This window comes from Lactuca serriola, chromosome 3, assembly GCF_051521515.1.
Source record: "Lactuca serriola cultivar US96UC23 chromosome 3, Lser_US96UC23_V15, whole genome shotgun sequence".
NCBI lineage: Eukaryota > Viridiplantae > Streptophyta > Magnoliopsida > Asterales > Asteraceae > Lactuca > Lactuca serriola.
In genome coordinates this window covers 56200836-56215459 of record NC_136410.1, presented here as the reverse complement: position 1 = coordinate 56215459, position 14624 = coordinate 56200836, and the positions used below count along the sequence as shown (strand labels likewise).

Here is a 14624-nt window from a genome sequence, read left to right as displayed (position 1 = left end):
TTGTGTAAAAGAGTCAAAATTGGTGTCCCAATTAATTGAACTGATTCTGGATTGTGTTTAGTTATCGAAGTCATTATAAAAGAGTCAAAATTGGTCTTCCAATTAATTCAAATCGATAAAATGGAGTTGAAATTCAATGATGATATTTGTTGTTGGTTAAATCTTAAGTTTTGATGAAGTGGTCCATAGCTTTCAATTAGATCAAAATTAGTGACGATCAAACCTAAAGTAGTTGCTTCGTCGATTATACATCTGAATGAAAGTTGTGTTGTATTATGGATGAAGAATTGATGAATTACGTGATCAAATTCAATGGTCAACACAAAAGGTTAAAATTTGACTTTTCGATAGTATGAAATGAATTAGAAGTTGAAATCAAAGATGCTTATACAATCGTTATAGTGCTTTCGATGTCAGTAAGTGGAAAATGCTATGAACGATTTCGTGTTGTCGAAGGATAGAGAAACATCGATGATGATTCGATAGTGGCTCTTCAATGACGATTCAAATGGAAAAATCAAAAATTTTCTTTATTGCATTTTCAAGGGTTAGAATGCTTCGAGGTCGAAATGGTGTAAAAAATCATTGTTATTTTGACCTTGTAAGACTAGAATTAAAAATTTGTGTTAGAAAATTATGTTAAGTTTATAAAACCATTTTATTTAAATTTCAATTTATTTCAGCAGTCTACAGACATTAAAAAGTAAACAAACTTTTTATTACATGTTGCAGCCGTTTGTTTCACCTCTTCTGCTGCCACAGAGGATTTCAAATGTGGTAATTAAACAGTTCTAAAATCTAACACATAATATCCCTTGTTAGATCTTGGTATATAAACAAAATCATAAACTGAATGAGAACATTCACTTCTCTTGTTCGTATTCCATAAAACTATTATGCAATGTCATTTTCATTTAAACATTATCTTGACGCAATTTCCCCAAAAGATAATATGATTGATAGTGTATTTTACTTTTTTTGCTTCGGTGGTGACTGTGGTCACATGGACGCCTAAAATGAGAAAAAAAAAAGTGTGAAAGTAACCATTGGTTGAAAGTGGAATACTAATTAATGGAAATGTTGCATACAACCCATCATTAGCTTCCCAAAGTCCAAAACGACATGTATGGTCCAAGTGTTGGCATTTATGGTGCTTGTCTTAATATATATATATATATATATATATATATATATATATATATATATATATATATATATATATATATATATATATATATATATATAAAAGTTCAGTAGAGAACCATAATCATTGGTTCTTCAAAAAACCAATTTTTTTTTTAAATTTCTAGAACTTATTTTTTATCGGAAAAAAAAATCTAAAAATATCTAAATTCATATATTAACATTGTGAATGTGAAAAATATTTTTCGGATTCAACGTGTGAATCCGGATTCGCGTTGTGAATTTTCAAATTTCACATTGTGAATTTGACGTAAAAAAAATCGAATTTTATATCATTGGAAAAAGGATAAAAAGTTATGAATTTCTGTATTTTTAGTTTTTTTTTTTTTTTGATAAAAAATAAGTTCTAAAAGTTGATAAAAAGATTGGTTCCTTGGTTAATTATGGTTCTCTATTGAACTTCACCCTATATATATATATATATATATATATATATATATATATATATATATATATATATATATATATATATATATATATATATATATATATATATATATAAGGCTAGGTTAAATTTTGGATGACATCAATTGTGCGGACGTGTGTGGACAATGTTATTTTATGAAAATGACTAAGAAATAAATTGTTTAGTAATGTGAACACGTTCAACCTAACATAAATATCATAACTATCATGCATTCTGACTAATTATTGTTCATTTTTGTTTCCAGACTACGTATTTCACTTATTTCCATTCTTATAGAATACAATTATCAAGAATACTTTTTGACAGAATGAGAATCATAAAAAAAAAGATCATAATACCCTCATTAAATTAATCTTTTATAAGGTAGCATGAACTTTTTCCTTTATTGTTCTCATTCTATCAAAATGTGTTCTTGATTAATGATAATTAATAACAATGTATAATAATGACAATAGTTACGTAATGTTTAATGTATTCACATTAGTAAATAATCTATTTTTTAGTCATTCTCACAGAAAAACATTATCCACACATGTCCAATATATATATATATATATATATATATATATATATATATATATATATATATATATATATATATACACACACACACACAAAAGTTCTTTTGAGAACCTAAAGCTTTGTGCAAACTTGAGAACTTCTAATCCAAACATCATTTTTCAACATCGACACCATAAATATTAACAAAATGCAGCGTCTAAGCTATATCTAGGCTAAAAAAATTGATGATTTTTTTATTGTTGATTAATATATATGCATGCATGCATATTTATGAATCAACGGTCATATGGATTACGGATGCATATATGACTGCTGATTATATATATATATATATATATATATATATATATATATATATATATATATATATATATATATATATATATATGAATCAAGAGTCATGTTGACTACAAATTCTAAGTTCTCAACTATTGATTTGGTGTTTGCGGGTTTACACAAATGTTTAGGTCTGCGTATTAACTTAGTCATATATATATATATATATATATATATATATATATATATATATATATATATATATATATATATATATATATATATATATATATAATAACCAATATCAAATAAGAATAGAAAATTTTTGGTAGGAAGGTAAGAAATTTTTTATATACATATTTTTTTAAGGAGACAATCAAAATAAATCATTAGATGATTGAAAAGTATGATGATTCACAAGAATAAATTCCCAAAAAAAAAACACCTTCATGATTCATTTTTAAGTAAATCATGAAAAAATTCATTTTTATAACAATTTTAGTAAATATCAATAAAATCATCATAAAAAGAATTATCGAGATGTTTTTTCGTGATTTTTTTTTGTTGAATAATGTTCTTTTTAATTCATTTGCATATATATATATATATATATATATATATATATATATATATATATATATATATATATATATATATATATATATATATATATATATATATAAAACAATCTGCTCCAATCATTTGATGTGGGAATTATAGTAATTTGTTTAATTAATTGAATGATTATCTAAATTAAATTCCTAATTAATTAGTTAACTAAAGTAAAATACCTATTATTATGACAACTATTATCATGTTTCATTCAAAATCGATAAACCTTCATCGTTCATTTATCGGGCTCCATCACGCAACCAAATAAGAGGCCACCATGTTCTATCAACTTTCTTGGATAGCTACCAAATTGTTCAAATGTTATTGCTTTAAATTAATTACGGTTTACATACAACAACATATTAAATCTAATCATTTAAGTATAATATTTTAAAAGTTAAAGACATTACTTTATAAGTATAAGTAAAAATATTATTTTAATATGGAAATTTAGTTTATTTATGATTACATATTAGGTTTGATACTTATTTAACCTCATTAAACAACTTATAATCATTATTAGAAAGACACTACAATTTATCACTTTTAACTATTTACAAAATATTCTTTAGGTTGTTCAAGTTGAACTAAAATTTATATTAAAGTTGATCCTATAAGGTTATATTTAAATTAACAATTTAAGTATTTTATTCAAATTGTTCAAAAGTTGTAGCTTTAAAATGATAATGGTTAAATACAACAACATATTAGACCTAATAAATTAAGTATAATATTTTAAAAGTTAAAAACATAACTTTACAAGTAGAAAAAAATATATTATTTTAATATTGAAATTTAGTTTATATATGATTACACTTTAGGTTTTATATTTTTTTAACCTTATTAACCAACTTATAATCATTATTAGAAAAAAATTAAAAAGTCATGGGAGTTTCTGTCACACCCCCGGACCAGACGGCGGAAACGTCTAGAGGCGGGTGACTTCATTGTTCAGTATCATAACAATTGAATATACATGAAACAGAGCAATCCAAACATCATACATTGAGATAACAAACTTACATTATTTACATATTGTATTTGTTCTTCGAGTTACACAAAAGATTCATAAGTAGAAAACTTCAATTATAGCTAATTAGTCTTGCATCAACAACCCTTGATACCTGCTTACTAGATCCCTAAGAATATAAGTCATTTTGAAAAGCGTCAAGTAAACAAGTTGGTGAGTTCATAAGCATTTTTTTATAAAATCGTTTACACTTGTTTAAAATCGTTCTCGTTGTACTTTCAAAAAATCTGATATTTTCTTTGAAATCGTTTGAAGTCTTGCCTTGAAATTCATGGATATATGTGTGTATATCATTACTTTTGTTCATCCTTATAAGGAGTGATTTTGAAAAGTAGTGTGATTTGTAGAAGCAAACTGTGTCCGAGAATAATTCTTTTGAATAGTAGCAATCAATCGTGTCAAGAAAAATCCCTTATTTTCAAAAATGAAATATGGTTGAAAATCTTGTTCCTCTTATCGAGTAAAATTGAGTGTGTGTTCTAGTTTATCGTTATCGAAAATCGTAGAAAATCGTCTTCCCCATAAAATCCTATATTTTATGCTTTAAAATATTCGTAAGTTCCAGTTTATCGTTATCGAAATCGTAGAAATATCGTTTCATTCAGAAAATCCTATATTTTCTGCTATAAAATATTCGTAGGTTCTAGTTTATCGTTATCGAAATCGTAGAAAATCGTTTTCTTCAGAAAATCCTATATTTTATGTTATAAAATATTCCTAGGTTCTAGTTTATCATTATCGAAATCGTAGAAAATGGTTTTCCATAAAGTCTTACGCTTCTTACTTTGTAAAATAGCAGTATTTCGACTCTATATATGCTCGTTAGGAGAAGAATCATGGCAATTGTGGACATTTTATACGGTGAAAAGAAAGGACAGTCAACGCAACAAAATGCGGACCATCACCTATCACGTATAGGACAGTCAACACAAAGTGCCAAATTTTATTTATGAGGTTTTCTTTACATAAATTTCTAGTTAATATAAAATATTTTAGTGAGTCGTTATAACCATACTAATCATGACTGAGTGCCTGTTTTGGCGTTTCTCAGGCGCCCTCGGTTTGGAAAAGACATTTGTCACCCTAAACTGGCTTGTCTAGCTGTAGCGAACAACGAAGGTGCGGGGTGTCAATCCTGTATAGATCTATACACAAATTCCCGCTCTCCCTCCAGGAGAATCTGGCTATAACTCCTTACAGGACTTAGACGTACACTAATATTTTTATATTTAGGTACTTTTGAGATTTTTCTGACTTGAATATTAACAACCTTTTGAGCAATCGTTAGAGATTCATTATTTGTTAGATAAATAATGAAACTCTTACTTATTGAATAGAAATATCGTTCTCGTTCCATATCGTTGATTGTGCTCGTTAACTAGGTGCCCGTGTTCATTCCTTTTCGTTAATTGAAAAATAAGTCATTTTAGTCAAGAGAAAAAGTGTCAAGTTATAATTTATATAAATTTATAACTGCCGGTTATGACACGCATTTTCTGTTTTATGACATATAGAACATTACTTATGTTCTTGGAGGTTTTATGACAGCAGCTTATGACATGCAAATATTTCTGTCATAAAGGTCCTACTTGTATATTTTCTTGTCGCAAACTTTTATATCGAATATTTATAAAATACCCCCTGATAGTTTGCAATTATTTCACAAAGTTTCTATTTTCGAAAATTACTAGAAGTGGTGTCCACTTATCAAGATTCCTATTATACTTTTAGCTCTAGACATGAAAGCATTGATAAAGGGGTTAAGTTGGACACACCCTATAGTTGGGAGGCTCTTTTGTACAAAGTATCCTCTGTTCTTTGTGAAATTTAGAAACCCTTCGTTCATGAGTATATTACTAAATAATAATTCAATAATATTTCACACACATACAAACATATGTATATATGTAATCATTTAAGAGTCTAGGCAAGATTTGACTTGTACTCTCCCCCAAAAAACATTAAAACATTGAAAAAGGTGGGGTATGAAGCTCACCTTGAGGTGGTTGAGGAGTTGTTTGGAGTTATGGAGTGAAGATCTCAAGCTTAAACTCTTGCTGAGATGAGGAACTTCCCTGGGGGAATGCCTTCCTAAGGGTGATCATCACATATTATGAATAAAATAATATGAATTCATCTTGAAATATTATAAAATATTAGATGGGTGGAGGAATTTACCTTACAACTCCAGGGAGAAATTGAGAATTTTGTTTTCAGCAAGTTCTTGCTCTTGCTTGGAGATGAGTTTTGAGAGGAAATGAGAAAAGTGAGAGAATATGTGAAGTCTAACCCGTTCACCGTCGTTGCTTAGGAGTATAAGAAAAGGAAAGGAATCTCTTATGCATGGGGATCTGGTGGTCCATGCATGGGTATTTGGTGGGAAAAACATAGAATACTGTGATTTTCATAGGAAATGAGGAATTTCATCAAATCACAAAGTCAAACCCTTTTGTCTTTTTCTTGATCTAGGATAAAGTTTTCCTAAATCCCAAACATTTATTTTTATGAAGAATATGCTTAAAATAATTAATTTTAGCATAAAATAGGGGTCTAAGGGGTTTAGGATAGGAAAAATACGTGTTTGGTGTAATTTCCGGCGTCAAAATACCTTAAAATGGTGAAAAAGTCTGAAAACAATGAAAATCCGGAGTGGGGGTTAGTTCCTGCGAGGGTCCGAGATGCATAAGAAGGATTCCAGAGTCATTCTTCAAGTTCCAACGCAAAGGGGTGAATTTCCGAAGCCATTTGCTCAAATCCGAAGGTCCGGACCGGAGGTGCGAACTCGGCTGGCGATGTCCGAAGCGAGGTGAGGTGAGGCGGGTTCTTCCGGAGCAAGCCTTAACCCTTTCGGAGTCAACCTTCCGAAGCTGCTAGGTCCAAAGCAAGGGTGTTCCGAGAAGCAATTTCCTCTTTGCTCCTTAGAAGGTATTCCGGACTAAGAGGGTTCCGGACCTAAGAGGGTTCCGGCCAAAAGGTACAGGACCAAGAGGGTCCTTTTGGGGTTTCCTCTTCCGGTTTTGAGTCGTTTTCGACTGAGAAAGGTACTTAGGGAGATTTGAGATACGTGGAGAGATTTGGGAGAGATTTCACATACTTGGAGAGATTTGGGAGAGATTTCACATACTTGGAGAGATTTGGGAGAGATTTCACATACTTGGAGAGATTTGGGAGAGATTCACTATACTTGGAGAGATTTCGCATACTTAGGGAGATTTGGGAGAGATTCACTATTCTTGGAGAGATTTGGGAAGGATTCACTATACTTGGAGAGATTTCGCATACTTAGAGAGATTTGGGAGAGATTCACTATACTTGGAGAGATTTGCATTCTAACACTATATGGCTCCTTAGGATCTCATATTGAACACTTAGGTGTGTTAGCACAAGCCTCACAATAGTCCTTGCTTCCTTGAGGATGAAATTTCCTAGCCAAAAAGGCTAGTTGTGACAGTTTCAAATGAATGTGGTGAAAGGAAAAATAAATGGGAGTTTCAAATGAATGTGGTGAAAGGAAAAATGCTTCCATAATAAGTATATAATGAAATGATAATGATAATGATATTAAAAGCCGTAGCTTTTGTGAATAATATACTTTATATTAACTATTAGACGTTTTGAAACAAATATAAAACATATTATTTTGATTTACAAAATACTTTTGTCTAAACATTTTTAATTACGACGTTGATGTTGGAGTCGATCATTCTAAACATTTAATACCAAATTAGATTACTTGTTTTCAAATGAGCTCAAAAACCCTAAATAGAATTTAATTAATTGTTGCGATTTGTTTGAGGCCATAATCAAAGTTGCAAAAATTCTGAAAGGCACGGAGAATCGTTTAGATTGTTTTGCTATCGCCAACCTTTAATGCAAAATATCGCCATTTTTATCGATGACGTTACTCTGCAAATTGGTTTTTTATCACCCCCACAAAACCAAACCTACCACAAACTTTCAACATAACCCTAACTTTTAATCAACGTCGCCTACTGTTTAAAACCCTATTTTTGTTTAGTGTCTATCTAAACCAATGTAGTTGGCAACAAGGGCTAACCTTAGGCTTAGATTATATGAAGATCACTGACAGGTCAAGAAAAATATAAACAATTGCTTAGAAAAACTCATCGTATATGCTATCTGATTTATTTTAAAACAAGTAACTAGATCCTATATCTAAATTTTTATTTACTGTAAAAGTAATTGCTTGTGATAACATCAAAAAATGAAATAAAACAATAAAACAAATAAAGTAATGTATGACGTACCTGGAGATTGGACTAGGCTAGGTTTCCATCTGTAATCACGTTTTTGACCACAACGTCACCAACAACCTATGTCGATTAAGCCTAAACTGTTGTCGGTAAACCGTGTCGGAACATACATCAAAAAACCTCATTGGAATATCGACAGAAACCCTCACATTTCCTAAAGTAATTCCAAATCTAACCTGAAAGGTACATAAACATCACCGGAAAATGGCACTCACCGTGAAACCTCACCGGAACACTGCCAGAAAACTCTCAAAATGATAGACTCATCACCAGAAGAACATTTTTTTTATTTGCTGATAATTTAAACGGAAATACCACCGATAACACTTATAGATTTCGGTTTAGATCACAACTTTCTATCATAAAAAAAATAAACACCGGTCATCCTTCAGATCTACTATGTTTGCAACGTCATGATCTATAAACTTCACCGAAAAATTCAGATCCGAGAGGATGAAGACAATTGGTAAGTTTTCTAATGGTCATAGGCGGTAGTTGAGCAGCAGACAGTTTCCGGAGGTGACGACAACGGTAGGCAGAAAGAGTGGTGGGGACATCAACGGCAAAGAAGGAGTTGGCGGTGGTGCGAATATCGCCAACGGTGGAAGTTTGTGGGTGGTAGCAAATGGGAGAGAATGGAACGTTTAATTTCTTGGAGATGATGAAATTATGAGTAATAACAACCAGACCCATTTTTAACAATCGATTAAATGTTTATATAAATGGGCTTGGATTTGTGTTTATTTACGATATTTCCATTCTTCTATTCTTTTTAATAAAAATAATTGACAAAAATACTCTCTTTTTAAGATTTACAAATATATAGTTGAGAATGACAAATATATTATTAGTTATAAGCCTAAAATAAATTGTTCCTAGAGTTCTTAACCTTTAGTGGTTCTTATTTGAATCTTTATATATATATATATATATATATATATATATATATATATATATATATATAAGGTGAATACCGACACGTTGCGTACAATATATAACAATATATTTGAAATCTTTACAAATATATGTTTGTTTAAATATATCAATGACGTTGTTGTTAGCGCTTATATAATAACTATTATAATAAGTTAGTATAAACATTATTTGTTTTGAATTGTATGATTATGTAGATATCTTTTAAATTTCTATATTCTCAATTGTTTAAATGGCCTCTATTTGCGGGTTACTCATTAATAAAATTAAATATAATATATGGTTTAATGATATTTATAGTTGTTGTTATGATTAATTAATTTTAAAAAGTTTATTTGCTTAAGATTTTAATTTCTATCATTGTAATTATTTAAAACTTCAAACATTATTTTTGTTTTTAAAGATAATAATATAAATTTTGTATATAATTTTACTTTTAACTATTGTTGTTGTAAATTATTTAAAATAACGTATTTGTTAATTCTTAATTATTTTAATTTGGCTTAAGAAATTTAACTTTTTTAAATTCTTTTTTAATGAATATTGTTAGTTTCTTTGATTGTAATTATTTAAAACAACAAATATTGTTTTTGTTTTTAAAGATAACATTATAATTTTTATATAATATTACTTTTAACTGTTCTTATTGTAAGTTATTTTTAAGCTACCTATCTAAAAATTCTTAATGAATATAAAAAATAGTTTCATTGTTTTTTTTGTTAATTTATGATTACAATTTAGGTTTAACACTATAGTATATAACTTTTAACTATTTATAAAATAGTCTCTCAATTTTTTTCAAGTTTAACTGAAATTTTGATTTAAGATAATCGTTTAACATAATATTGAAATTAATAATTTAACTATTTTGCATAAAATTATAAATTATAAGCAAGTTGTGACATTAAAATGACAATTGCTCACAAATTTATATATGTTATAACCGATTATATATTATTTCTTAGAATTTCACAAACAATCTTAGATACAAACTTAAAGGTAAACTTTAGCGAGCTAAACAACTCTTTAACGATTGAACATAAAAACAACCATTTGCATACAAAAAATATTGTCAAACGTTTTATATAAATATCTCTATTTAACATATAAATTGGTAGGAATTTGTATTTATTGTTAAAGTTAAATTTATACCTCCTTTGATACAATGTTAGAATGTTTTTATGTATATTTTACATATTACCTATAAAAGGCAACCAACTTTGTTCATTTTCCATTTAAGGTAGCCAATAAATTTATCTACTAGAAGTTATTTAACTCTAAAAAATAAACATATTTTTTTGTTTTTGAAGTTTGTTACAAAAACATGAAATTACTTAATTTTGTTACCCATTTATAAAAATTGCCCAAAACTAAACATACGAACAGGAAAATGTTGCATAGGTTAATATGACCACCATCAACTTAAACGTTTTCTTTGACAATTCAACTTTAACCCATGATGTTTTCCCATGCCATCATGTTATTCATGCCATCTACTGTTATTTTATTAGGTTAAGTTCAAAACCGGTCACTAAAATTTTGAAAATATGTTTATCTGGTCACTTAATTCTAAATGCCTTCAATTCAAGAAAACTTTGTTTTAGAAATCCTTAATATTTGTTTTTTACTATTTAATATATTTTTTAATCAAACTGTGTAATAAATAAGTTTCTAACATAGTGTGTGTGTATATATATATATATATATATATATATATATATATATATATATATATATATATATATATATCCGGCTAGGTTTTAATGTGGATGAACAACTATTATACGGACGTATGAACAGTCTTATACTATGAGAATTACTAAGAGAATATGTTGTTTAATAGTGTGAATACGTTCAACCTCACATAACTATTTTTATTTTCATGCATTCTCAATAATTCTTATTCATTTTTTCTCATACATTGTTTTTCATTTATTTTCATTCTTACAGAATACGACTCAATAAACATTCCTGACAACATTCTGACGGAATGAGAATAATAATTAAAAAAAATCCATAATAACCTTATAGACAGTTTAATTAGTGAGAATGCGTGATAATGACAATAGTTATGTAAGATTGAACGAATTCAAATTATCAAACAACATATTTTCTTTGTCATTCTTACAGAATAGCACTGTCCACACGTCCGCACAATAGATGTCAATCCACATTTGAACCTAGCTCTCTCTCTCTCTATCTCTCTATCTCTCTATCTTTCTCTCTCTCTCTCTCTCTCTCTCTCTCTCTATATATATATATATATATATATATATATATATATATATATATATATATATCATTATCATTATATACTTATAAAGAAAACATTTTTTCTTTCACCACATTCATTTGAAACTCCCATGACTTTTCAATTTCTTTCTAATAATAATTATAATTTGGTTACTTAGGTTAAACTAAATTTCAATATTAAAATAATATCTTTACTAATACTTATAAAGTTATGATTTTTAACTTTTAACATATTATACTTAATTTATTAGTTTTAATATATTGTTGTTTGTAAACCATTATCATTTTAAAGATACAATTTTGTAACAATTTGTATGAAATACTTAAATTATTAATTTAATAATAGCATTACATGGTCAATTTAAATATAAAATTTTGTTTAACTTAAACAACTCAAAGAATATTTTGTAAATAGTTAAAAGTGATAAATTGTAATGTCTTTATAATAATGATTATAAGTTGATTAATAAGTTTAAATAAATATCAATTCTAAAATGTAATCATAAATAAACTAAATTTTAATCTTAAAATAATATCTTTACTTCTACATATAAAGTTATGTCTTTAACTTTTAACATATTATACTTAATTTATTAGATTAATATATTGTTATATGTAAACCATTATCGGTTTAAAACTACAACTTTTGAAGAGTTTGGACAAAATACTTAAATTGTTAACTTAAATATAACGTTATAATGTCAACTTAAATATAAATTTTTGTTCCACTTAAAAAACCAAAGAATATTTTGTAAATAGGTAAAAGTGATAAATTGTAGTGATAAATAAAAAAACTAAATAGTAATTTCAGTTAACCTAAAATACTTCCTAAAGATATTTTGTAATGGTTAAAAGTTTCAAATAAGTAACTTAACTAACCTACAACAACAGTGGTTAAAACTAACTCTATATTAATGATTATATTATTACCTTTAAAATCAAAAGACAATGTTTGATGTTTTAAATAGTTATAATGATAGAAATTAAAACATTAAACAAATAAATTTTAAAAAATTAATTAACAACAACAACAACTATAAATAATATTAAATCATATATTATATTTAATTTTATTAATATGTAACTCGCAGGTAGAAATCATTTAATCGATTGGAATTATCCAGTTATAATAGATGTATATATTATCATATAATTCAAAATGATTATATTGTTACCTTTAAAATCAAAAAACAATGTTTGATGTTTTAAATAATTATAATGATAGAAATTAAAACATTAAGCAAATAAATTTTAAAAAATTAATTAACAACAACAACTATAAATAATATTAAACCATATATTATATTTAATTTTATTAATATGTAACTCGCAGATAGAAATAATTCAATCGATTGAAATTATCCAGTTATAATAAATGTATATACTATCATATAATTCAAAATAATCAATATATTATATCAGTTTAGTATACGAATTATTATCAAATTTAACAACAACGTTATTATTATATATTTTTAAAAAAATACATATATTTGTTAAGACTTCAACTATATAGGTGTTTCTGCACAACGCGCGGGTATTCGTCTAGTATATATATATATATATATATATATATATATATATATATATATATATATATATATATATATATATATATATATATATATATATAAGAGATCAATAAAAACGCATAATTAGGGCAACACATTATACAGCCAATAAAAACATAACAACAAACAATATAATTATTTTTACAGGAATGGTCCCCATGGTTTGTGTTAATTTTCATTTAAATGATTCATCTCAATTAACTCTAACTATTAATTAACCAGTAAAATTTTCAAAATACTGAATAGCCCCGATCACAACACATAAACGGTTAATGTTTGTCAAAATATCAAAGGCTCTACACGGTTACTATTCATTGTTAATAGATTCACCTTAAATACATTTAAATATTACAATTCCAGTTAACCAATCACTTTTAAACGTTCTAAATCTCATATTAAAGAAAAAAATATGGTTATCGATCTTTTTTTTTTGGAAACAACAAATATATTAAAAAAGCACAAGCCTAGCAAGATACTAGGCGAGCGGAAAAGGAAACATACAATAGAGTTCAAGCAATTACAAACATAAAAAGGAGAGACTACCGAATCTACCCATCTGATGTCTTTCTTGCCCCCCCCCCCCCCTATGTTTACACCAAAGAAATACCTTAGCTATTATATTGTCAGCAACTATAGTAGGGGATATCATGGCATTTTGGAATATCCTCTCGTTTCGACTCCTCCAAATTCACCATAGCATGTCATAACATATAGCCATAAAAAGTTTCCTCTTTTTGGAACAATTTCCCCAAGAGGCAGCAAAGTCGAGGAATTCACTTGTTTGTGCAAAATGTCAATCATTAATCCCACACCATTACATAATCCATTTACAAGTGATGCTAGCAGCTTGGCACCCAACTAGGATATGATCTGAATCCTCCACAGTTACATTGCAATATCCACATACATCATATTCAATAGGAACTCCCCTCGATTTCAATGCCATCATTGAGGGGATACGACCCATACTAGCTCTCCATACGAAACAAGTAACTTTTATCGGGACCAATTTCAACGAGAATACTCTGGGGCTTGATGTACAGGGGGTAAAGATTAAGCTTGGATCTAATGAGATTGGTTGAAAATTGACCATTTGAAGCCAAGTTGCATGTCCATAAGTCATCCAAGCTGCTAGGGGAGAACGGAGCAATCACAGAAATGAGCTGAGATAAGAGGGGGGGGGGGGGTTAATCCAGTGACATCAATGTCTACACTCCAATTCCATTCAAATCCGGTTGAGGTTATGTGATCCGTCACTTTACGGTTATCGATCGACCATAACTATTCAATATATATTAATTTGAAGAAGATATTAGATGCTTCATACTTATTATATATTTATATAAGCAAGAAAGAATATTCTTGTCATTTAATTTATTCTTAATTCATAATTTCTTTTATCAATATTCCATGAATAGATACTATGAATACATATTCTATATATCTTTATTTTTTTTCTAGAAGGATCGTATTAATACACAATGAGAGAAAAACAGTTATTTAAGAATATAACGGTTATTAAG

At 27.8% G+C, this 14624-nt stretch overlaps 1 non-coding gene across 1 annotated transcript; it reads right to left on the bottom strand.

Moving 5' to 3' along the window:
• Positions 1-7846: 7846 nt before the first annotated feature.
• Positions 7847-7977, bottom strand: LOC145096499 (small nucleolar RNA snoR86). The gene has a single exon (XR_013703904.1). It is a non-coding gene; the product is annotated as a small nucleolar RNA snoR86 (small nucleolar RNA).
• Positions 7978-14624: the final 6647 nt, after the last annotated feature.